Source organism: Canis aureus, chromosome 12 (genome assembly GCF_053574225.1).
Source record: "Canis aureus isolate CA01 chromosome 12, VMU_Caureus_v.1.0, whole genome shotgun sequence".
Taxonomy (NCBI): Eukaryota; Metazoa; Chordata; class Mammalia; order Carnivora; family Canidae; genus Canis; species Canis aureus.
This window is the reverse complement of record NC_135622.1, coordinates 8237927-8263167: the sequence shown is the minus strand read 5'-3', so window position 1 is coordinate 8263167 and position 25241 is coordinate 8237927. Positions and strand designations below refer to the sequence as shown.

Below are 25241 nucleotides of genomic sequence, written 5' to 3'. Positions count from 1 at the left end.
TCAAGGCAGGGAGCAAGTCATTTGCATCCCTCTTTCCTTATGTGCCACTTCTGTTAATAATAATAGCTACCTTGAATTTACTATGTGCTAGGCAATGTGCTATTCATTCATTCATTCATTCTTTTCTCACCCACAAATGTTTATTGAGTACCTGTGTAGTCCGTAAAGCCTATTTTAAATGCTTACCATATGTATGTGTCCACACAGTCCAAAAAGTTGAGTCTTTGCCATTTTGAATACTCAGGATATTCATGTCCATCGGCCCTCTGTACTAGTCAGTGGGCCTTCATAAGTTGGTAAATGCCTTGATTCTCAGCCTTGAATACTGAACAGGATTGATAAGAAAAAAAATTATCTCTAAACCATATTATAATGAAAATTAAAAGTATCAAAAACAGCTTCTCAGGAGAAAGGAAGACTGACCACAAAAGAACAAGAATCTAATTGGTATCAGACTTCCCAATACTGAAAACAAGAAGCCAAAGGGGTAATTAACATCTTCAAAAGTGGAAGGAAGGAAAGAACTTTGAACCTGAAATTTTATCGTCTGCCATGACCTGAGGAGGGTGTCATGAGAATATGATCACCTCATTCCTGTCTCTTGAGGTTGGGTGAGAAAGAGCAGGAAGAGTAAAGTCTGAGTAGGTACAGCAGCAGAAAATATGAGGCAGAGTAAAGTCTTGTTCCCCAGATACAGGGGGATATTTATGTGATCTCAATTCCCCCTTGTTCCTGTGCCAGCTGTGATACCACCTAGGGTTGTGACAATGGCAGCCAACCCATACTTAATATGCTGCCTATAGTTCCACCAGTAAGTGACTTTACCTCTCCCTTCTTCCTTCCTAGGGATTAAAAGAGCAGTGGCATCCGATGCCCTCCTAACCAATGAAAGAGTAGCCAGGAAACATTTCTAATCACACTCACCAAGTTCTGTAGAAACCATAAAGTCGGCTCAAAGAAACCTGGAGTGGCTAACTTCCAGTTGTATGTCACCTGGCTATAGAATTTCGATTTTCAATTTCTTGTTCTTGGCTATACTCTGGTGATTTCTCTTCATCTTGCATTTATGACTGTTTAGACCAATAGAATGTAGCAGAAGTGATATCCTGGGGCTTCTGAGCTGAGGCTCTCAGAAGGCTTGCCATTTCTACTTTCTTCCCCTTAGAATTCAGAAATCATGCTGTGAGAAGTCTGAGTCACATGGAGAGGCTATGTGGACACTCCAGTCAACAGCCCTAGTTGAGCTTCCAGCTGGCTGCCTCCATCAACTATAGCTATATGGACAAGCATTCTTAGACATCCCTGCCTCATCCAGCCTCCAGATTACTTAAACTCCAATCAATACCACTTAGAGCAGAAAGATCACCCATGAGCCAGTCATCCCACAGAATTGTAATAATGAATAAAGCGCTGTTGTTTTAAGCCACAAAGTTTTGAGTGGTTTGTTACACTGGAGTAGGTAACTAAAACACAAAGCTTCTTGTTTAGTGGAGCTGATGAGGATTAAACGGGAGATAATGGTAAAATGTGATGAGTGTGAGGAGCACTCTGAGAGTACAAAGTATGTTCCCATTTTGGGAGCTTAGGATGGACAAAAGCTAACTAACTGAAAAGGAGATATGAGTGTTCCAGATAGAGGCAAAGGTATGTGTGAAGGCGAGAAAGATCAAGAAGTCAACATAATTTTAGTGCAACCTGATCTTGGAGTGTCAGGAGTACAATGAGGAGAGGGCCAGTAGTATTTAGAATTTGGAAGTTACCAGAAGGAAGGCAGGACTTCAAAAGATGGTAAGCCAGAAAGTAATGTAAACTGCTTTATGCTAAATTTCATCTTGACTATAGTGTAATGTGTGTGAATACTAACAAATCCAGCCAATTTTTATTATACCCATTTTTTTTTTTTAACAGGGTGGGAGAACGGAGATTCTTTTGGGGAGTGAAACTCCCATCAAGCACTCTTGGCTGGTTTGGGGCAATGTGGTACTTTTGTTCTTGGCCATGGTGGCTCTGGTCCCCAGGCTTGGCTGCCTTCAAGTTAGCTAATGGATGGGACTGGACTGATGGTTTCCATATGAGCTGACTCTGAAAGGCTCTTGGCATGGACTGGTACAACTCCATCTCCAGTGTTAGAAATTGTTGATCAGTCTATCCCAACAGCCCACCAGAGACGCCTGCTGTCTTTCAGGAAATTCCATGCTTCTGGGCCAAGCCCATTGTTTAAATGCCCCTGAACATCTCCAAGGAGCTGCTCTCAACCCCAGCCAGAAAGAAGAAATAGATACGGACCCAAAGATACTGGAAAATTTGGTCAGGAAGCTATAAAATGAGATGCAGCTTGGAAAAATACAGACTGTTACATCTGGGAGAGAAAATAATAGATCACTAGCAATCCCTGTACCCTTACCAGCATATATGCAAATGTATTCAAGCATAGGCTCAGAGGCAGATTATTGTCAAGTTAATGAGTTTTATGCTTTAGTCTCTCAATTGTAAAGCCCCCTTCCAAGGCCTTGGTAGAACCTAGCAATGTGTTCTTTGTATATTTTTGTGAAGGTAAGCTATTTTTGCATTCTTTTTCTTAAATAGGAGCACTTCCTCCCAAAATTGTATCAGCTTCATGCCACACAAAACCTGGATCTGCCCCTGGACAGGCTGAAATGTTCAGTAACAAACCAGCGACAGTGTTGGTGGTCATTCTGCTAAATAACAACCTCTCTTTCCTAACTCAGAGGACTCTGTTGGAATAGTCCCTTCAGGCTATCTGTATTGAGGTGAGGATCAAACCCTTTCAGGACACACCTCCAGGTGAGGCTGTGGACAGGTACTGGTCCAGTGTGTTTGGACAGAGCTACGACATCATGTGACTCTGAGACTGATCTTCCACACAGTTGTGAAATTAAGGAAACACATTTCAACACCACCAGCCGTCCTGGTGCTCCTCTCATGAGGTGTTCCTCTCTCTTCCCTTCACCAAATCTTGCCTTTGGCTTAAGAGCCTGATGGCTTATGTTCACACTGAAGTATATATGGCTGATAAGTGACCAAAGGTATCTTGGGATGAAGGTTACTATCTTCATGTTACTGGGATTCTAGCCTTAAAGTTAAAAAATTCGATTCTATTTGGTAGAATCAATTTGTACTAGAAATGGCTAGCATGGACCTATAAGATTTCTGAGAAACTCCTTAAGGTTATGGCATGCTTGAGGGTTAGGCTGTCCCTCTGTGAAGAGTGAGGGGTGTCTCCTGGGAATCTGAGAGGCATCATCTGAAGCAGCAGGAAGAAAGCTTGACATGGCTTTTTTGAAAACTCATATATAGATCTGATTGTATTCCACACAGAAAAAAAAAAAATGTTTTCAACTATTTCCTATTGAGTAAAATTGCCCCTTGAGGAAGAAGCAGATGATTATCCTGGTATTCCCTGTACCACCTAGCCATCTGTCACAGTCCCCACGGGTATGCATGCCCCAGATATAGAAGCATGCTTTCACTCATTTAGCATGGAGTTTGGCTCAAAAAAAAAATGCCTCCTTCACAGCCTGGGACAAAAAGGAATCTCCAGTATCTGGAAGGACTTCAAGCTTTTTATATTGCAAATTGCAATTCTTTGGGGCTGTACTTCTCAGCCAGTCCCCTAGCAGTGCACAGATATTTGGCAGAACTAGCAGCCCCCTGCACGGACAGGCTGGCTTTGCTCGAGGTGCTGAGGTGCAGTGGAAACATGGGGAATGGTGTTTGTTGACAGTGGAGGTGTGCCAGGCTTGGCTGAGGGTGCCTAGGCCCTGTCAGTGGTGCCTTAGCCAGGGAAGCACTTTTAATTGCCAAAGCCTGAAATCTGTCCCTTTAACAGTGATCACAAAATGTGTCTCCCATCTGGCTGTGAATATCCTTCTCCTCTGTGCTTCTTTATCTGAAGTTTAATGATACCACATTTACCAAACAAGAATAGCTTCCAATGAATGAAGGTGGACATTAGACCACTGACATTGAGCAAAGGGGTAACAGAAGTGGGATTGGTCTTTGGCTCTTGCTTCCCTGTCCTGTTTTCTATGTCTTACATCCCCCATAGCAGTTCCCATTCCTACAGGACAGCAGCTCTGGACTACAGGACAGTTGGACTCTCTAACCATAGTAAATCTATGCTGAGAGGTCTGGGGCTTGGTGACTCACTCTGCTCAAAAATATCCCAGAAGAAGTTTCTAGAAGGACAGCAAACATAACACTGACAAATAAATCCCTAATGATGAGCTCTGAAGCACCTACAGAGGAGTTTGGTTTTTTGCTTTGGCCCTTCCCTCCTCCCCCTCAAACCATCACTCTCCTTATGGAAAAGCCAAGTCCTACTGGAACCCCTCCACTGGCTTTAGGACTACCTGAAAACAAAATCTACTCTGGGCAAGGCTCTGGCATTCCAAGTTCTCTGTGTTGCTCAGTTGAACGAGGATTAATATTTGGAAAGACAGAGACAAGTATTTCCAATCGCAGAGGGGATCCCTGGGGCCAAGTTCTGTTCCTTCAGTATGCAGTAATTGCTTCAATGATGTCTCTTCCCAGAGCTTGTAAAGATACCCATGAGTTTCCACAAGCTGCTTGCCCACTCCTCCCAGCCTAAGGGTTGGATAAGAAGATTCCCAGCCAGAGAGACCTGGGCTGCAGAGCTTCTAGAGGCCATAGTGACTGGTGCACTTGGTCCCTTACTGAGGTGCACGGAGTGCCTTGAGCAAGGGTCTAGCCTTATCTGAGGCACTGTTGGGGAGAAGGCTCTTATGTTTCTGGCCACTTACTACTGGCCATCCAGCTTTTGAGGCCACTTTGTTTTCTGACTTCTTCCCACCATTCTCTTTAATTCAGCTCTTGTTGCCTCCACACACACACATGCCTCCACCACACCTTCCTTCCTCCCATCCCAGTTGTGTCTCCAACTTCCTGCTATATTTCCCAGATGCTCCTTTTAGGCCAGCTCCCCAGGGAATGCTTCCCCACTTTTGTGGGGCATCCTATACAGCCCAGCCCAGGAGTCCAACCTCCCTCCCTAGGTTAGCAGTAAAAAGCCAGGCTCAGACACTGGGTCCCACATGTTCAAAGTCCCTAGAGACGATTGGGGAAAAGAAATTCTAGTAGCTGCAAATGAATTCAAATTAAGGGGAAAGCACCAGCTGTGATTTAAGATCAGTTAAATAAGAATTCTGGGGAGGAGAATGGAAGGAGGGTGATATGGAGAATATTTACCTAATTCTATTTTTGTCATCTTTAACTTTAACTAAATGAGAGTGATCTGCAACCCCATCATTCTGGTTGGCTAGTGTGGTCAGCCAAGATTAAGGCAGTTAATTTCCAAGTAAGCTTGGCTCTAAAAGCAGAGAGCCTCTCAGCACATCGGGGCCAGCCATGTTATGGGGTCAATGCTCCCTATAACAGCCCTTGGCTGGAAATACACAAGGCCTGCATTCTTTCTGCCTTCCATTGCCCTGGACTCCACCCTGTTTGGGTGGGTCTCACTTGCTTGGCATATATGTGAAGGCATCTGTCTGTTTCCTCCATTCTGGTTTGGGCTGAAACTGATTTGTTCCAAAATCTGTTATGTATTTAGGATGTGTTATGCCCTGAATACTGGGTTTCAGTGCTATTTGAGTAACTTGTACAATTAATTACACTTTATATATGGGCTATTAGGGCTTGAGCTGGCATGACGCATATATATTGGGCAAGAATAGTATGCAGATGGCATGTAACAACCAAACCAATAGCTAACATTTGTGTAGTGTGCTGTAGCTTGGAAAGCACTTTTACATGCATTATCACTTTTGGTTCTCACAATAACCTCTTTGAGGTAGGTAGTAGCATTTGCAAAGTATTTTACAAATGATAAATATGGGACTCAGAGAAGTTCAAAGTGGCATAGTCAGAATTTGGGATTCCAAATTCCACTTAAGAACTCAGTGGAGATGAGAAAGATAAGACTTTGGCTCCTGGAATGCTTTAGTTATTTTGTTTGAAATTCTCTGTCATTAGCCTGCACTGACTTTTTATTTAACATTGTTACTGAGGTATAATTGGCATGTAATAAACTGCACATATTTAAAGTGTACAATTTGATAAGTTTTGACATATGTATATATACATGAACTCGGCACCATAATTAAGATAACGAACATATTCGCTGCCCTCTCAAAATTTCCTTGGACTTCTTTGTAATCCCTCCTCTTTTTTAAATTTTTTTAATTATTTTTTTTGTATTTTTTATTTTTTAAAGATTTTATTTATTTATTCACGAGAGACACACAACACACAGAGAGAGAGGAAGAGACACAGGCAGAGGGAGAAGTAGGCTCCATGCAGGGAGCCTGACGTGGGACTCGATCGCGGGTCTCCAGGATCATGCCCTAGGCTGAAGGCAGTGCTAAACTGCTGAGCCACCAGGCTGCCCCTTCTCTCTTTTTTTAAATATATTTTTTTATTGTAGTTTGATTTGCCAACATATAGTATGACACCCAATGCTCCTCCTGTCGAGTGCCACCCTCAGTGTCCATCACCCAGTCACTCCATCCCCCGCCCAACTCCCCTTCCACTAACCTTTGTTCGTTTCCCAGAGTTAGGAGTCTCTCATGGTTTCTCCCCCTCTCTAATTTTTCCCACTCATTTTCTCTCCTTTCCCCTATAATCCCTTTCACTATTTTTTATATTCCCCGTATGAGTGAAACCATATGATGATTATCCTTCTCCGACTGACTTACTTCACTCAGCATAATACCCTCCAGTTCCATCCACGTCGAAGCAAATGATGGGTATTCGTCGTTTCTAATGGCTGAGGAATATTCCATTGTATACATAAACCACATCTTCTTTATCCATTCATCTTTTGATGGACACCGAGGCTCCTTCCACAGTTTGGCTATTGTGAAGATTGCTGCTATGAACATTGGTAATCTCTCCTTCTCACTGTTCCTTGCATCCCCAGGCAAACATCAATCTGATTTCTGTCATAGTATATTGGTTTGCATTTCTTAGAATTTTAGCACCTGGAATCATATAGGATGTACTCTCTTTTTTTAAAATTTGGCTTCATTCATTCAGCATAAGATTCATTTATGTTGTAGCATATATTGACAGTTCATTCCTTTTTTTTTTTTTTTTTTTTTTTTGCTAAATAGCATTGCATTTTTTTTCTTCCATTTTTTTTTTCTAAAGATTTTATTTATTTATTCATGAGAGACACAGGCAGAGGGAGAAGCAGGCTCCATGCAGGGAGCCCGACACAGGACTCCATCCTGGGACTCCAGGATTACACTCTGAGCCAAAGGCAGAGGTACAACTGCTGAGCCACCCAGGTGTCCCAAATAGCATTCCATTCTATGGATATACCACAGTTCATTTACCAATTCACCTGTTGATGAATATTTGGGTTGTTTTTGGTTTGGGACTATTACAAATGAAGCGACTATGAACATAGATGTACAACCCTTATATAGACGAATGTCTTCATATCTTCTGGGTCAGTATGTAGGAGTGGAATGTTTGTGTCACATGGTAGGCATATGCTTCACATTTTATAAAACTCCCAAGTTGTCCTCCTTACAGGTTGGACCATATTACATCCCACCAGCAATAGGAGAGTTCCAGTTCTTCACCATCCTTGCCAACACTACATATGATCAGTCTTTTATTTCAGCCAATCTAATAGGTATGTAGTAATATCTCATTGTGGTTTTAATTTAACTTAATTGTTAGTCCTTAGGGACAAACAATGTTAAGTGTCTTTTCATGTGCTTACCTGCTATCTCAATATCTTCTTTGAAAATATATGTTAACATCTTTGGCCCATTTTTAAATTGTGTTCTTTGTTTTCTTATTGTTGAATTTTGAGACTTCTTTGTAAATACTGGATACAAGTCATTTATCAGATGTGTGCTTTGCAAATATTTACTCATGGTCTGTGGCTTATTCTTTCTTTCTCTTAACTGCATCTTTTAAAATTTTGATCAAGTCCAATTTACCAATGTGTTCTTTTATGGATAGTTCTTTTGGTATTTTTATTTCAGAAATGTTTACCTAACCCAAGGTAATAAAGTTTTTCTCCTATGATTTCTTCCAGAAATTTTATGGTAAAAAGATTTACATTTAGGCTTGTGATCCACTTTGACTTTATTTTTGTTTCTGGTGAGAGGGAGAGATCAAAGTCGACTTTTTGCATATGGATAGCCAATTCACCTACTGCATAAAAGACTATTTTTCACCACTGTGTACTATGCACTTTGGTTAAAATCAGTTGTCCATTTGTGTGTACTTCTGTTTCCAGACTCTATTCTATTCCATTAATTCATTTGTTTGTCTTTATGTCAATATCACATTGTCTTGATCATGAATGATGGCTAGTTTTATGTGCCAGTTTGGCTAGGCTTTGGTAGTACTCAGTTATACACTCAAACCCTAATCTAGGTGTCGCTGCAAAGGTATTTGTTTTAGATTATTTGGGGGGAAAGTATTTTGTAGATGTGGTTAATAGCTACTGTAAGTGGGCTTTAAGTGAAGGAGATCACCCACAATAATGTGGATGGGTCTCATCCAATCACTTGAAAGCTCTAAAGATCCCAAACTCACATTTTCTGGAGTAGAAATTCTGCCTCAAGACTCAACATTAACTCTTGCCTGAGTTGCCAGCCTTCCCTACCATTTCATACTTGCTAGCCCTTATAATCCTGTGAGGCAATTCCTTAAAAAATTATATGTATTAAGTATAAATTACAAAAATAATAAATTCACAAACATAAAAATTACAAATTACATGTATACATGTAAAATTAATCAGTCCTCTTCCATATAATTCTATATAGGTACAGGTATGTCTCTTTGAACCTCATTAATATACAGCAATATGTTTCTCAAGAGAACCCTGACTGACACCATTACTGTAATTTTATAGTAAATCTTTAAATCAAATACTTTTTTTTTATGATAGTCACACACAGAGAGAGAGAGAGAGAGAGAGAGAGAGAGAGACGCAGAGACATAGGCAGAGGGAGAAGCAGGCTCCATGCACCGGAAGCCCGATGTGGGATTCAATCCCGGGTCTCCAGGATCGCGCCCTGGGCCAAAGGCAGGCGCCAAACCGCTGCGCCACCCAGGGATCCCTAAATCAAATACTTTTAATCCTCCAACTGTGATCTTCCTTTTCAAAGTCTTGAAGTCTCTTCATATAGTAAAGCAAAGAAAGGAAAGATGACATTCCACTGAATGTTCAGGAGGGATGTCCAAAAAGAGATGGTCTGAGCTGGACCATGGGGTTTGGAAGGCTTCTCCAAGTAAATATAGCAGGAAGGGTATTATTCCATTTCAATAGAAGGAGACTGCCTGAGCGAGTCCTCAGAATAACTTTTCCAATACACTCTGGAAATTAGAGTCATCCGGTATGGCTAGAAAGTAAAGGATATAAAAGAAAGAACAATATGTTTGAAAAACCTATCTTGGGTAAGTAAGTACACTTTTACTTCCAAATAAAGAAGACAATTGAAACTGGCTTCAGTTCAAGAAAAAAATTGTTAATACAAATAACTAAACAATTCAGTGGGTTATAGTTTCAGGCATAGCTGGTTCTGGAGAGCTCATATATTCTCTCTCTCTCTCTCTCTCTCTCTCTCTCTCTCTTTCTCTCTCACCCAGCACTCCCTCTCCCTCCCACCTCAACCCCACCTCCAGCTTCACTGTCAACTCTGCTTCTTTCTGTGCAGTTTCAATCACTACCTGAATAACTTGTAGGTGTATAACCTACAGTCCTTGCAGGAAGAAAGCTTCTAATTTTTTCACTAGTTTCAGTAACAAGAATTATTCCAGGAATGAATTTCATTAGATTAAGTCAAGTTACAAGTCTATGTCAGAACCAAGAATTTATGTTCTAGGATCACTGACTTGCCAGACCTGGGTCATGTGACCACCACAGAGTGGGCAGGTGGAATGTAAGGTAGAGGTCAATGGATTACCACATCCTTCTCAACTTCCTCTCTCGGTTACATTGAGGTTTTTACAACCTGAGCATTCGTTTTTTCATTTCATCCTGGAGACCTATCGACTGCTGCTTTCCATGCTGTTTCTTCTTCTAAGAAAAATGCCTAAACTGCTTCTTTCCTCTGAAGAGTCAGTATCGTATATACCGGTTTCACCACATGTATTGTCCCCGGTTGTCAGTCAGTTCTCTCTGGAGCTCTGGTTTATGGCTGCCACCACTGGAGCTTGCAACAGCTTTCAATTTGGCTCCTTTGTGAACCTCATTAATATGCAGTTATCACCTCTCTCCAGATCATTAACAGACATTAACCAAAACCAAACATGGTAATGAAGTCTGAAGATTCTGTGGTAGTAACTCTTCTACAGGAACCTGAGGAACTTGACAGAAGAGGAATTTGGGTTGGAAACTGGAAAAGGCCTCCTTTCTCAACACAGAATTTTTATCAACCCCAAAAGGAGATCTTCAGAGAAAAATGAAACAACCATAGTGTAAGAATAAGAAGAGAGAAAAATACACCCCAGCATCTGTTTCTGAAAATTTAGGATAGAAATCACAACTATGAAGAGCTGCAAGTTTCAGTGGACTGGGGTTGCAATCTATTTGTTTAAAGGAGAACTCAGCAAGGCTCAGTGGAGGAAGTTGAGGAAAGAATTCAGTTGTTGGCTGTTTTCCTTCAAGTTCTGAAACATTCCCCCTACAGTCTTTTGTCTGGGTTGGTGGTTCCAGTTTAGCCTGAGCGCCGCTCGAGTATGATATCCTTACCATTGCTGAATTATTTCTTCTTCTTCTTCTTCTTCTTCTTCTTCTTCTTCTTCTTCTTCTTCTTCTTCTCCTCCTCCTCCTCCTCCTCCTCCTCCTCCTTTTCTTTTCTTTTTTTTTAAAGATTTTATTTATTCATGAGGGACACAGAGAGAGAGAGAGAGAAAAAGAGAGAGAGAGAGAGAGAGAGAGACAGGCAGAGGGAGAAGCAGGCCCCATGCAGGGAGCCTGACGCGGGACTCAATCCCAGATCTCTGGGATCACACCCTGGGCTGCAGTCGGCGCTAAACCGCTGCACCACTGGGACTGCTCCCTCTTCTTCCTTTTTTAAGATTTTATTTATTTATTTGGCAGAGAGAGAGAGAGAGCACAAGCAGGAGGAGCAGCAGGCAGAGGGAGAAGCAGATTCCTTGCTCAGCAGGGAGCCTGATGTGGGGCTCCATCCCAAGGACTCTGGGATCATGACCTGAGCCAAAGCCAGGAGCTTAAACAATGGAGCCACCCAGGCACCCCAATATCAGCTTCTTCTGTCAGCCCACAGATGGATTTATTTTAATGAGTTGGGCTTTTCCTGTTCTATTCATTATCTCAATCTTGACTGATCCTCATAACGTTCAAATCTATTGATTCATGTTCCTTATCTACCTCTCATCTGAACTACTACAGCAGCTTCTTAGCTGGTATCCTGGCCTCCATCCTGTGACCCACTTCCCATTAAGCCTCTAATCCCTACTCTTTACTAACGTCAGAGGGAATTTCTCTAAAACCCAAATAGATCATATCACCTTGCTGTTTTCAGAAACCAGTAAACCTAAGTGCCTAGAGAAACCATGTAGTAGGACAGACACTATCATTAGTGGCCTGCTTTGTATATAAGGAGGTAAGAAAGTTAAAACAAAAACAAAAACCCCAAAATCAAACCATTGAATGGGTAAAGGCTATAACTCTTTGAACATAGTCTGGCCACATTCTTAGTCCTGGACAATGAGTTCTGCCCCAACAAGTGGGAAAGTGTTGTGGGTTTCTTCCAGGCTGTAGCATTTAGTTGCCAGTGTGAGATTGTCTTGTGTTGGGAGTATAGTGACAGAGCCCCATCTGCCTGGGTTCCTGGGGGATTACAGTGAGCAGAACTTTCCTGCCAATTTGTTGAACATACAAGTGTGAGTGTCCAACTGACCTCTGTTTTTCCAAACTGCTTACGTTCTAGGGTTGCCTCTTGCCAAAGCACAGCCTAGACCCTTCTGATTGATACAGATATTGAAGCTGGAGGAAGGGTACTATTGTTAACAACAGCAAGAAGAACAGGCAACCAAAAAACCCAATGTGACAAAAAAAATATATAACATTCGTTTCAGGCCAGGGGCTAGGTGGTGAGAAAACTAATATTGGGGGCTGGAAAGTTGACAGTTCATTTTATTTAATGGGAAAACATCTGATAAAGTTGTCACCTTCAGTTAGGCACCAAATTAATGTACAAATCTATGAGAACAGGTTGAAAGACAGAGTGCTGTGGTGAATGCCAGTTTCAGTTACCTATATTTGGCAAGGTATTATAAGAAAGAGATGCACTCAGAAAAGAATTGGCTTCTTTGCAAACAAGGATGAAAAAGAACCGAGAGGATTTGAAAATTTAGGGACTAGTGGGATTGCAAGTCAGCTGCTTCTCAGTTCTTAACTAAAAATGTAACAATGAGAAATCCTGTGAGCAGCAAAGGCTAATGAAATCTCAGCCTCTCAGGGAGGATCACATTGAGTGTATAGTCATCACACACAGTTGTTAAAACCTCTCAGAGGAGTAAAGTGTCTTACAGTGAAGATCCAGTGAAGGGAAGATGCCCAGTGAATTCTTTTAGTTGGATAAAGGTGCTCAAAGAAAGAAAATAAAGATGTGGCATGTACTTGAACTAAGTCCAGAGATAGAAATGATGGTGAGAAAGTAAATATAGGAGGATGTGGCTAGTGGCACAAAAAGTTGACCAAAATCCAATACACGGGGAGTCTCAGCTTAGTGAGTTTTGAGACCAAGGAATCACACTAAGAGAGGATGATTCTTTAGACCTAGGCCTCTAATCATCTATAGTAGGAAGTGGACTAGGAAAAATTATTGGTCCCCCAAAGACATCATATCCTCTAATACGTATTTTGGATATAGTCAAAAAAGATAAAAGAAAAGGAAAAACTTCTTAGGGCAGACACAACAGTGATGAGAAAAATGGATGAAGGAGCATTTTCAACATGAACAATCAGAGATTAGTCAAAATACTTTTCTACTCCAAGGAAAGGGGCCTCAAAAACTTAACCTGGCAGGATTCAGGACTTCTGCCCACCAGTATCCTCTACATGTCTCTGTTCTTCCTCTTTCTGAATAGGAGTGTTTATTGTGGTTATCCTGTCCCTCCATCTTCTATCACTGTGAATTGGGGAGTGGATGTGGGGGGAGATCATTTATCTTTTTAGCTCATAACTTTTGAGATCACAAGATGCCGCTTCCAGGTCTGAGGTAGAAATTACAATATAAGATATTATGATGAAGGAACATATCTGAGCTCTGTTCAGAGACCATAGATTTTGAGTTTAATGTCCCACTTGATGAAGTATCTAGGTTGTCTCATTAGAAAGGGGATGGGTATGTTCTTCATGTATTAAGAAATCAGCACTAAATATTTAGAGATTTAAGGCAGACCATGCAGGTATTTCTACTATTGACGTAGTTAGTTCCCCTCTCTTTTGGGACACATGGAGGACTGCACTTCCCCACACTGTTAAGGTTAGTCATGTCTATATGATTAGCTCTGGACCATGGGTTGAGAGCAAATGTGAGGTGGACCAGCGGATTTAATTGAGAAGACCGTCTGGCTCTGCTTGTTACTAACTAAGATGACTATGGATTACTTTGAAACACTTTACTCTGCGCATATGAAGGAGACTCCACCAACATGCATTCTTGAGTGGCTAGATTAAGCAGATGTTTTCTGCTAACCTGATTTGGACATGCAACATGAGTGAGAAATATGCTTGTTTTAAGCCATTGAAATATGGAGCTGCTTGTTCTGCAGCATAACCTTTCCTATTCTGAAGGACACACTTAACCTTTCCCAAAGGCAAAACTGCCTAAGACTCCAAAACAAAACAAAACAAAAAACAAACAAACAAAAAAAACACAACCTTTCCTAAAGGCAGAAAGAAGAGATAGAACCAGGATTCAAATTGATTTCTGGAACAGAGGTCAACACCTGGCCACCACCTCACTGTCAGCTTCAGGGGGATTAATAAAGCCAATCCTTGGGCACCTGGGTGGCTTGGTGGTTGAGCATCTGCCTTTGGCTCAGCCCATGATCCCGAGGTCTTGGGATCAAGTCCCACATCAGGCTCCCCACAGGGAGCCTGCTTCTCCCTCTGCCTATATCTCTGCCTCTCTCTGTCTCTCATGAATAAATAAAACTTAAAAAAAAATAAAACCAATCATTGAACTAGAGCTTATGAATAAAATACAGCACTATATAGCTTCAAAAAATGAAAACATGAAGATATTGGTATAACATAATTGAGATAGAGGAGGGACGAGAGGGAACTTATTTTCCCCATGTAAAGAAGATGAAATTTACAGATACTTAAAAGAGATTCACTGGGAATATATGAGAATCAGCGATAGAAGTAGCATTCATTTATTGTGTCCTGCACAGAAGTTCCTTCTGCTAACTCTGAGTGACAGGTGGCTATGTGTATGGAGTGAAGGGTGTGTTGGGGGTGGGCAGGATAAGTGGAAAGAAAGAAATTGATAATACTTTGAATAGGTGAGTGAACCAAACTTAACATCTCTATCTAATGTTTGAAATTGTCAAAAGGACTATAACAGTTGAAATTTGAGCTAAGAATTTTAGCTATCATACAATAGTCAAGAAATATATTTAGATGGTTGAAGAATTTGATACTTTGACGTTTTCCTTAAAAGTATTATATGTTTTGGCTTTTACTTTGTTTCCTTGATGTTATCTATTTTAATAAAATCTGTTTTCCATCAGTGTAACAAGGGAGCTTCATAATTATAAATTATGAAGGAGATTGAGCCTAAAGCTGCAGTCTGTTTCCAGGGTTTCAGAAATCTTGATGAGACATGTTATTACTTTACTGACATCTGGTGGCCATATAGCTTAATTGCAGGTATATTTTTTTTGACAAGGCAAATGTGTTCAGGATTTATATTCAAATCATGTAGTGATAGCTACAAATGTTTTTTTTTTAATTTCCTTATTACTATCTGTTACTTTACTTTCCATAATTTTTTTAGAGGGGGGAGGAGCAGAGGGAGAGAGACAGAGAGAATCCTAAGCAGGCTCCATCCATGTCCAGTGAGGAGCCTGACTTGGGGCTAGATTTCATGACCCTAAGATCACGATCTGAGTCGAAATGAAGAGTCATTCACTTAACCAACTAAGCCGCCCAGGCACCCCTTCTTATCTTTTATGTTACATTTTTCTACCCAATCTTGCTCTTTTTCCCTTTATCTCACAGACAGCATATGATTATAGTCAAATATGCATAACCTATATATTCAAGATACCAAGCACATTTCTGAAGGAAAAAGTTGGAGAAACTACTGAGCTTGCCAGGGATCTGTAGCAAGGATTTCAGAGCTTCCCAAACTCGCGTAGTAAGAAATCCATGAGACAGTCCATTCATTTACCTAACATTTCCATAGGTCCCACTATGTGCCAGGCATTATATCATGTGCAGAGAATTCTGAGACAGCGATTGCAGTATTTGTCCTCAAGGACTTCCTTATCTTATAGGAATACAAAAAAAGCATTACAATATAGTAGGAGAGAGCATCCCTGATGCTCAAACCTTAGTCATTTTTAAAAAAGATTTTATTTATTTATTCATGAGAGACAGAGAGAGAGAGAGAGAGAGGCAGAGATACAGGCAGAGGGAGAAGCAGGCTCCATGCAGGAAGCCCGACATGGGACTGGATCCTGGGCCTCCAGGATCATGCCCTGGGCCGAAGGCAGGAGCTAAACCGCTGAGCCACCCAGGGATCCGCAAACCTTAGTCATTTTTTTTTTTAACCTTAGTCATTTTTAACAACATTTTTATCACTTTCAGCTGAGCATGGAGATCTCAGGAACAGTCCATGCATATGTTACATGGGGACCCTTCCTAGATTTGCCTCTTTCCTCTTATCTTTGGTACATTCAGTACAGAGATTAAAACAAATAATACATTTATTTTTTTTTCAAATAATGCATTTAAAGTGCTTAGGTCAGTGCCTAAAATTCAGAAAGCACTTGAAATCCTAGTTAATGCCATTCTTCCATATGTGTGTTCATTAGACTATATGCCAGACACCATGCTAAAAGCTGGGGTACTAAAATGAAAAGACAGCCCCCAAATTTAAGAAGTTTATGAGAGTAGTGGAGAAAATAGATAAGCAAATAAATAATTTCAGTGCACTATGGTCATTGTTAGATTAGGAGTAAGAGAAGGAGAAGTATTCAATCTAGGGGAAGTTGTATAGCTAGCCTTTGAACTGAATGGTCAAATATAAACTAGACTTAGCCAGGATATCAAGAAGAAGAGCATTCTATGTATAGGGCATAGCATGAGCGAGAACATGAGGTGCAAGAGCACATGACCTATTCAGGAAGCTACAAATAATTCAGAGTTACTCATGCATAAAGTGCAAGGAGAGAGCAGCTGGGACCAGGTTAGATGGGTAACAAGATCCACGTCAGGAAAGGCCTTGAGGGTATATCAAAGAAATTAGAATTTACATGGTAGAGGAGGAGTGGTTCAGACTGGTGGCCTGAGGACTTCATAACTAAGAGATATTTTGTTTGGTTTGCTCAGAGTTTTAAAAAGTTCACAGTACAAACCACTGATTGCATGTTGTTTTACCAACAGTCCTTGCCATGAGTTTGTGTTGCTTGTTGGTATCTGTATTGCAAGCTCAGTTCAACCTGAGAGATGATAGAAAACCACTGGAGAGTTCTGAGCAGGGACCAGCATGATTATATTTGTGTCTCCCCAGTAGTAACATGGTGCATGGGATAAGAGAACTAAGAATTAGTGAGAGAGACAGAGAGGGAGAAAAGAAGATTTAGTAATAGAGACAATTAAAATAGTCCTGATGTGAGAGCCTGACTGGGGGTAGCAGTAGAGGAGATGCACATAAGATTGATTTAAAAGTTAATAGAAAGAACCTAGTAAGTGATTATTTGTTTGTTTGGTTGGTTGGTTAGTTGGCTTTTTGTTAGGGGCGGTGGGCAGGGAACAAGACGCAGGAGACTAGAATGAGTCCCAGCATTTTAGCTTAGGCAATTGAGTGGGGGGTGCCATTCCTACAGAGACGTCCAACAGGATGTGAGGGCAGATTATGGGCCAAGATCATGTGCTAGGTTTGAACAGGTAGAGTTTGTGGACTGTGATGGATATTCTGGCAAGGATCATGGTTGGGATGGATCACAGACTAGTAGCAAATTATGGAATTGAAATTAAAATTGGAAAGGTTCGTAGGCACCAAGACTACATATCTTAAAACTCAGAGGAGGGTCCCCTCAGGCTTGGAGTCAGGGCAAGAATCCACTAGCTCCCCCATAGCTGATTCAAAGAGTTATAAAATGAGTGCTGGTGATAATAACCATAATGGTAATACAGCATTTGTCTTTAGTAGAATTACATATGTGAGAGCCTGGATTGTTTCATTTATTCCTCATAATAACTTTATGTAATAGGTGTACTTATTGTCTCCATTTCACAGATGTGAAAACTGAGGTTTAGAAAAGTTAAATAGCTTGCCCAGGTCACATAGTATTAAGGGGCAGAGCTAGAATTTGAGTGTCTTTAGGGTTCCATGAGGGTCACCCACTCCAGCTTAAGGCAGCAGAATATGAGGGATACCAGGGAGGTTGACTTCTTTGGATAAAATACCCAGCTCTGTCCCCAACTCTGCACACGTGCCTGAAATTTTAACTTTAGGAATGTATTTCTTAAGGTCTAGACAGGTTAGGAGGGGAAGTTTCTCAAATTCCACTATAGGGATCTAAAAACCTCTGGGAGTTAAAGACCTGGTCCCAATTTACAGAGCGCTTCAGCCTGATTGCTCTTCAGAATCCCTCTGGGGAAGGAGGTGTTCTTACAAATTACCAATGTGGTAACTTGTCTGCAGAATCACCTCCAACACACATACACACTATGTTTTTGTGGTTTTTTTTTTTAAGATTTATTCTAGAGGGAGAGAAAATGAGAGAGCACGCATGCATGTGAGAGTTGGGGAGGAGCAGAGGAAGGAGAGAGAGACTCTCAAGTAGACTTCCTGCTGAGAGTGGGGGCCCAATGCAGGGCTTAATATTGCAACCGTGAGATTGTGACCTGAACCGAAACCAAGAGTCGGACACTTAACTGACCAAGCCACCCAAGCCCCTCACACTATGCTTTTTCTTTTTTTTTAACAATGACTCAAATTTGCGTCCAGTTTTGAGACAAGATGCCAATTCTCAGTGAAATACAAATCAGAAACTCTGAGGATGGGCTCAACCATCTCTGTTTTCTCGAACCGTCCAGGTGATTCTCATCAGTACTTTTGTGGAGTTAAGGAACAGCCTAGAAGAGCAAAACAGGTCCTGGGAGAGGACCCAGTACCAGGCAGTGGAGTGGGGAGGGAAGATGTGAAAGGGGGAGTCCAGCCAGAAGACAACTTCTATTTTATACCATTTGAAAATCTGATAATCTTTCCTCACACACGGGCTTGTCAATTATGTCTGTGCACTCCAGGGGACCCTGGGAGGAGTTGACTCTTCTCCAGGGTGGGAAGAGGAGGTGCAGAGAAAGACCCCAACATTTTCCTCCCTGAACTGCTACTAAGAAAGATGAAGTTCACAGCATGACCAGAAGGCGGCTCCACAGTCACTTCTGTCTTCAGTTCTCTGGGAATCTGGGATCTAAGGATCCTGAGACGCATGGTGCAGCAGAAAATGTAGAATGGGATTTGGGAGATCTGTGAGCTGAGATGCTGTGTTAACCAGAATTTATTTGTTCATAGTTTTTGAGGGAGAGGAAACAGAAATACCACTTGCTGGGAAAGTTATGTGAAGGCGAGGATGCCTCCTTCTCATCCCAGGAGAGCTAAATGGAACCATATTGGGCCCTCCCCATGCCACTCAGGGGAGATGCTTTTCAAGGGAGTGAAATGTTTTATTGAAGAAACTCCAAGGAGGGAGGAAAGAAGCCCAAGAGAAGGGCAGCCTGACAGGTCAGCAGATGGAAACAGCCTCTTTCATGCATGTGGCTAAAAGCTGGAAGTCAGTCCCTCTGAAGGCATAGCGGCAGTCCACAGGTCCATGACGCCTTTCATCTGCCTCCTAGCGGCTTTGGACTGATGGGGGCTGAGAAATTCACAGCAATCCTGGGAGAAGCAGACATGGGGCTCACTTTCAGAGTCCACTTCGCTGGTAGCAAATGAAATGGAGCCCCTACAATCTGAACACCGAGGCCTTCTATCAGATTTTGCCACTTCCATAAAATGAGGAGAAAAGAGATCCCTTTTGCTACATGGTTATGAAGATTAAGAAAAATTATGTATTAGAATCACCTACCAGGTAACAGGTACTCAACAAATGTCTCTTCCATGTTCCTTTTCCCCAGAACCACTCAACAGCTGTATGGTTAAAATATCATCGACTATTCATTTCATTTCTTAGCTCAGTTTTCTCGAGCAAAAAAAGAAAAAATGACACTCTCTTCTCCTGGAGCACTAGGAAACCACAAAAGTGAGTTCCCAATGCAATCCAAGGAATATTATTAGTTAGCAATAACCGCACTTTGGATGAACTTCTCAAGTTCTGACATTGCCACAACACAAGGATATTAGTAAATAAGAGGTCAACATCTTTTTTCGTTTGACACTTTACACAGCTTGCAGTTACCCTGGTCTGTACTTTCACAAGTCTTGGTCTGTACTTTAACAGGTCTTATCTTACCCAACTAAATAATCAGCAGTTGAAAGTTTATTAAGCATTTTAAATAATGTTGTGAGCTAAAGATGGGCTCCCTAACTGAATCGCCACCATTACTTTCAGAACATGACTTTCAGGCCTGTGGCCTTAGTTACTGGGTTTTCTACAACAAATCTGGAGAAATACTCACTTCACAGAAACACATCTACTGAAATGTTCTCCAGATCCCTCTTGATTGCCAAATATAGTAAAAATGTCAGTCTTTATCCACATTTGCCTCCCTGGACCTCCTCACAGACTTATCCATATACTTCCTTGACTTGAATAATGTTATTGGCTCCTAGTTCTTACCTTTTTCAATGTCACTTCTCAGTCTCTTCCTCGGACTCCCCTCCTCCATCACCTGTCACTTCTAGAAGGTCCTATCATTCACCATTCTCCGTTCACTCTATGGTCTCTACCTTAATCGATTCCATCCTTTCTCTCCTAGATGTACTCCCTTCCTAAATTCTGATGCCTTATGCAGCAGAGCCACTAATGCTTACCATGAATAACATTAGCTCCTCTGTATTTCCCAGCCCGTGGTGTTGGGTAGGCCTATAAAGCCAAGTCTGGCAATGAAATGCAAGCAGATGATGGGATGTATGTCATTTCCAGCTAAGGGGATAAAAGACCCACATATGATTCTTTAGTCTCTCTCTTCTCTTGCTCATGTGACTGAGGAGGACTTCCATTCTTAGATGCTGAAGTTACGGGATGCTTCAACATGTCAACCTGGGTCCATGTGGATGAAGATGTGGAACCTCAGAGCCACTGAACAGCACATATTTGATGTGTGAGAAATAAACTTTTTTGTCTTAGGATTTGGGGGTTATTTGTTACAGCAATATAACCTGTCCTATCCTGACTTCCAAGTCTAGCACCTAGCCTAATGTTGACCTACAGTAGTCAATAAATTTAAGAAATCAAATGGCTATCTGTAGCCCTACTTCCCAAAGTTTTGCATTTATTTTTTTCCAATATGCTGCCAGACAAACCCAGCTCTCAGTATCTCTCCTCTTCAGCCCTCCAAACCTTTGTTAGTGGCTCCATGTCTCTCTAGCCATTAAGTCAAGACACAGGTGTCAACAGAGATCTCCGTCAGTGCTGGCCACTCCACCTCAATCCAGTCACCAAATGCTTTGAAAAACACCTCCTAAGTATCATTTCAGTCTTTTTGTAGCTCTATTATTACTTTCCTAGTTATTGTACTCATACTCTCTTACTTGGAGTAGTGACCTGACCGTCTCCCCATCAACTGCTCTGCCCTCTGCCCAGCAAGAATATCTAAATCATAGGCCTAACTCTGCTTGAAACCATGTATGGCTCTCCTTCACCTGAAAAATAAAGTCTGAGCTTCTTGGTTTGTCAGAAGTTTCCTGGCACAAATGACCTAGACCCACCTAATCTCTAGCCTTCCATCTTACTTCTCCCACATTGCCTTGTATTTGTAATCCTACCTACTTACCTGGAGCTCCACCCATGCTATGTGGTTTCATGCTTCCTTTCCCAAATCTGTGTCTGGCTGGATCCTCTGAAGTCTTGAAGATTCACCAAGACATCACCTCTGCCAGAAGACTTTCCCAGGCTTCACTGTCACCCTTCCTCTGTGCTTCTATAGCACCTGGTTTACATTTTCCTCACAGTGATAGTGGCTCCGTTGTAGTCCATAGAGGTGAAGATGGACATACTGTGCCTATGGCAAGGATAGGCCCAAAGATCTTCCTCTGACTCCCTGAGCACATGTTTCATTTGGAAATTATTTGGTTCTGGATCTCTGTCTAATTGCCTTCCCCAGGTGTCAGAATAATTTACTGAAGGAGTACTCAGTATCCAGACTTCTTTCTTTCTTTTTCTCCCTCCCTTCTTCTATCACTTCCTGTTCCTTCTGGCTGTGGGGTCAGAATTACTGAGTTTAAATCTGAGGTCCACCACTTCCTAGCTATGTGACCCTAGAAGAGCTTCTTATCTTCTTTGAGCATTATTAACCTCATTCATAAAAGAAGGATAGTCATATTTCCCCCAGAGATATTCATCTCACTGGATTGATTTAATAATTAAAATATGTATGTATAACAACTTAGAATGATGCCTGATATGAGGTAAGCACTTGAATAAGTATTTGCTGATATTATTACTTTGTTTGACCTGTCCAGTGAATAAATAAGTAATAATCAACGTTTAGTAGCAATTCTTAACCCTGGAATCTAAGTTTAGCTTTAACTTAGAGACTTAGTTTTAACTTAAGAGTGATATTTTGGATTTGGGCCCAACTGCTCCCCCCCCCCCCATTCACTTGCCCAAATCCCTCTGTCTAGGGCCCTGCAACCAACATTCCATACCAGAGTTTCAGTCATTTGACTTAAGACTTGTTTCCCCTTAAAGCACAAATACCACATAAAGTCTTATCAATCATTTATAATGCCCGCATTGAAGTAGTCCCAGACAACCCCAGCTGGAAATAATAATAACTCATATTTGTATGGCACTTTACAATTTACAAAGCACTCTCACGTACTCTTGTTCTTTTGATCCTCAGAACAGTGCTGACTGTTAGGAGGAGGAGGCTGGACTGGATTTGTCACCATTTCAAAGAGAAGAATACTGAGACCCACTGCGTTTAGGAGCCCAGATCCCCACAGCTGGTGCAACACAGAGCCAGGGCTCATCTTCAGGTTTTGTGGTTTTTGGGTCCAAGTCCCTCTCACTGTACTCTGGTGATGTCACCTCTGAAACTCCCTTGCAGCAGACCAGGTCCTAGATGCCTTAAGTGCCTAATACAGGGTTATGGAGGCTGGTAACTATGTTATGGAGATCTGGCTATGCCAAGGTGAAATGAAACTTTAGAGATGATTTGTGCAGGAACCCAGGATTGCAACCAAATTCACTGAGTGCACACCCTGTCACTCACTGAGTAACTGAGAAAGGCATTCAACTTCTATGCTAACTTCATCACTTATAAAACAGGGATAACAGTAGTCATCCATAGATGTTCTGAGGGATCCAATGAAAGTACTCATTTACAGCACTTAGTTAATGAATGTTTGTCATCATAGCTAACACATTCAAGTCACACATTGCCCTTTATTTATTTTTTAAATATTTTATTTATTTATTCATGAGAGACACACAGAGAGAAGCAGAGACACAGACAGAGGGAGAAGCAGGCTCCTGCGGGGAGCCCGCTGTGGGATTCGATCCTGGGACCCTGGGATCATGACCTGAGCCAAAGGCAGATACCTAACCACTGAGCCACCCAGATGTCCCTCATTTCCCTTTAAAGATTAGTAGGAAGAAGACGAGGAAATCACCTGGACCCACTTCCACACTTTTTAGGCAAGGAAGGACACTAAGATGCGGTGAGCCATGGTAATTTATACAGCTTGAAAAAGCAGAGCCTGGAACCCAGACGCCTAATCTCTCATTGGGACCTTCCACCATTTACTGTGAGCTGCATCCTCTAGTAGGTCTGTGGGAAGATATTTCAGTCTTTCAACAAATATCTGTGCCTACCCCTGAAATAGCCACTGTGGAGGATTACAAACATTTATAATCTATTTGGATTGGCGAGTGTCAAGTAATAACAGCATTTAAATCAGCGTTTAATTGGTAGAACAATTTGTATGAGGCCATCAGTGGGATGCATGAAGCATGTGGGAAAGGAAAGTGCTCCATTAATTAAATAGTTTAATGATTAACAAGTATTTTATTGAACTCCTAATTTTGTCAGGCACTTTGCTGGGCATCAGAGATATGTGGTTTCCACTTTGAAGGACCCCATAGCTTACATGGAATGATAAATATATAAGTAAGTAATTTCAACACATTATTTTAAAGAAATCCACAAGAAAGATATTTATAAGAAATGTGAAAGCATAGATGAAATCATAGATGACTATAGAATCACTAAGGAGGTTATTTCTAAGACTGCCTTGGGAAGCAAAGGTCAAGGAAGTAACATGCGTTCTCAAGTACAAATAGGAGTTTGCCAGTGCAGAATAGAAGCCAGTTAAGAAAGAAGACAGAGGCTTTGCAAAGACCTGGACAAAGAGCATGGCTCCTCTCATAGGGAACTAGAAGATTGTTGTATGGCTTGAGTTTGGAGTACAAGCTAGATTGTGTCAGGAAGAGTCAGAAGAGTCAGGTGAGGCCAGTAGTCTGGGACTACTCAATCTTGGAGTTTGGATCTGGGACTACTCAATCTTGGAGTTTGGATCTTATTGTATAGAAAATGAGAAACGGGTACAAATTTTGAGTGGAAAAATAACCAGGGAAGATTGGAATGTTTTTCTTTGTTCCTATGGAGTTTTCTGATACTACTACAATGAACATGAATTACTATGTCCATCAGAGGACATATTTGGAGTATGGCTTATTTAGGGTATTTTGAAAGAATGCAGAGTATTCTTTGCTCTGGTATCCGTGTGGTAGAGGACATTCAGCAGCAAGAATGGAAACAGGAAGCCAAATCAGGAGGTTGTTACAGTCCCTCACATGCAGATTATTGAGAAAATGGACCGAATTGGAGATGGAGGGAAGTGAAAGTACCTGAGAGAATATGAAATGGAGAGATGGATGGGAAGGCGAACAAGTAGATGTCAGGCCACTGGTGAGGAAGGGGTTCAGCATGACTTGCCGGTTTAAGACTCAAGAGAAGAGTCTCAGAGCTGTCTTTTGAGATTTCTGTATTTTCAGCTAAACTGAGAATGCTCCTAGGACAAAGACTTCTGTGTTCTGTGGTCTCTTCCTATGTCTCATCTGGTGCCCTGCTTTTCTCTATGCTGATGGACTTGAAAGCTGGTTTCTGGGTAGACTTGACTTGTCAGATAAAGTAAAGGACACTCAACTAATTATGAATTTCCCATAAACAATGAATAATTTTTTAGTATTAGTATGTCCTATGCAACATGTGGGACATACTTATATTTTAAAATAATCATTATTTGTATGTAATTGAAATTTAACTGAGCATCCTGTATTTTTATTTGGTAAATCTGGCAACTCAAGTTCTGGTGTGTGTGTGTGTGTGTGTGTGTGTGTTCATGTTCGTGTGTGTGTGTGTGTGTGTGTGTGTGTATAGTAGTTAGTGGGAACAAAGAGCTGTAAGGAAGTAGTGGGGTATAATAGATTAAAATGACAATAAGGAGCCTTCACACAGAAGGGGCAGGGAGGGCACGAGAGACAAAAAATGGAGAGTCACACTAATAGCAATAGTAGAGCAGAGTAACCTAAGAGTGAGACCTTCTGAAGTAGGTCTTCTTCTTCTTTTTTTTTTTTTTTTAAGATTTTATTTATTTATCCATGAAAGACACAGAGAGGCAGAGACACAGGCAGAAGGAGAAGCAGACTCCCCACAGAGAGCCTGATGCAGGATTTGATTCCAGGACCCCAGGATTGAGACCTGAGTCAAACACAGACATTCAACCACTGAGCCACCCAGGCACCCCTTATTAAGGTCTTCTTAATGATTTCATTCCATCTCTCAAAGCAAT

General features: G+C 41.4%; 1 long non-coding RNA gene across 6 annotated transcripts in view; it reads right to left on the bottom strand.

Moving 5' to 3' along the window:
* LOC144280521 (uncharacterized) overlaps positions 1–25241 on the bottom strand; it is a 120941-nt gene that overhangs the window by 6436 nt on the left and 89264 nt on the right. For 3 of the 6 annotated variants that reach the window (XR_013348919.1, XR_013348914.1, XR_013348915.1), the window contains exon 6: positions 187–325. This is a non-coding gene — a long non-coding RNA (uncharacterized LOC144280521). Of the gene's footprint in view, positions 1–186; positions 326–9060; positions 9411–18765; positions 19235–25241 lie in introns of those variants that run through there. The other 3 variants (XR_013348917.1, XR_013348918.1, XR_013348916.1) reach the window with 3 other exon arrangements.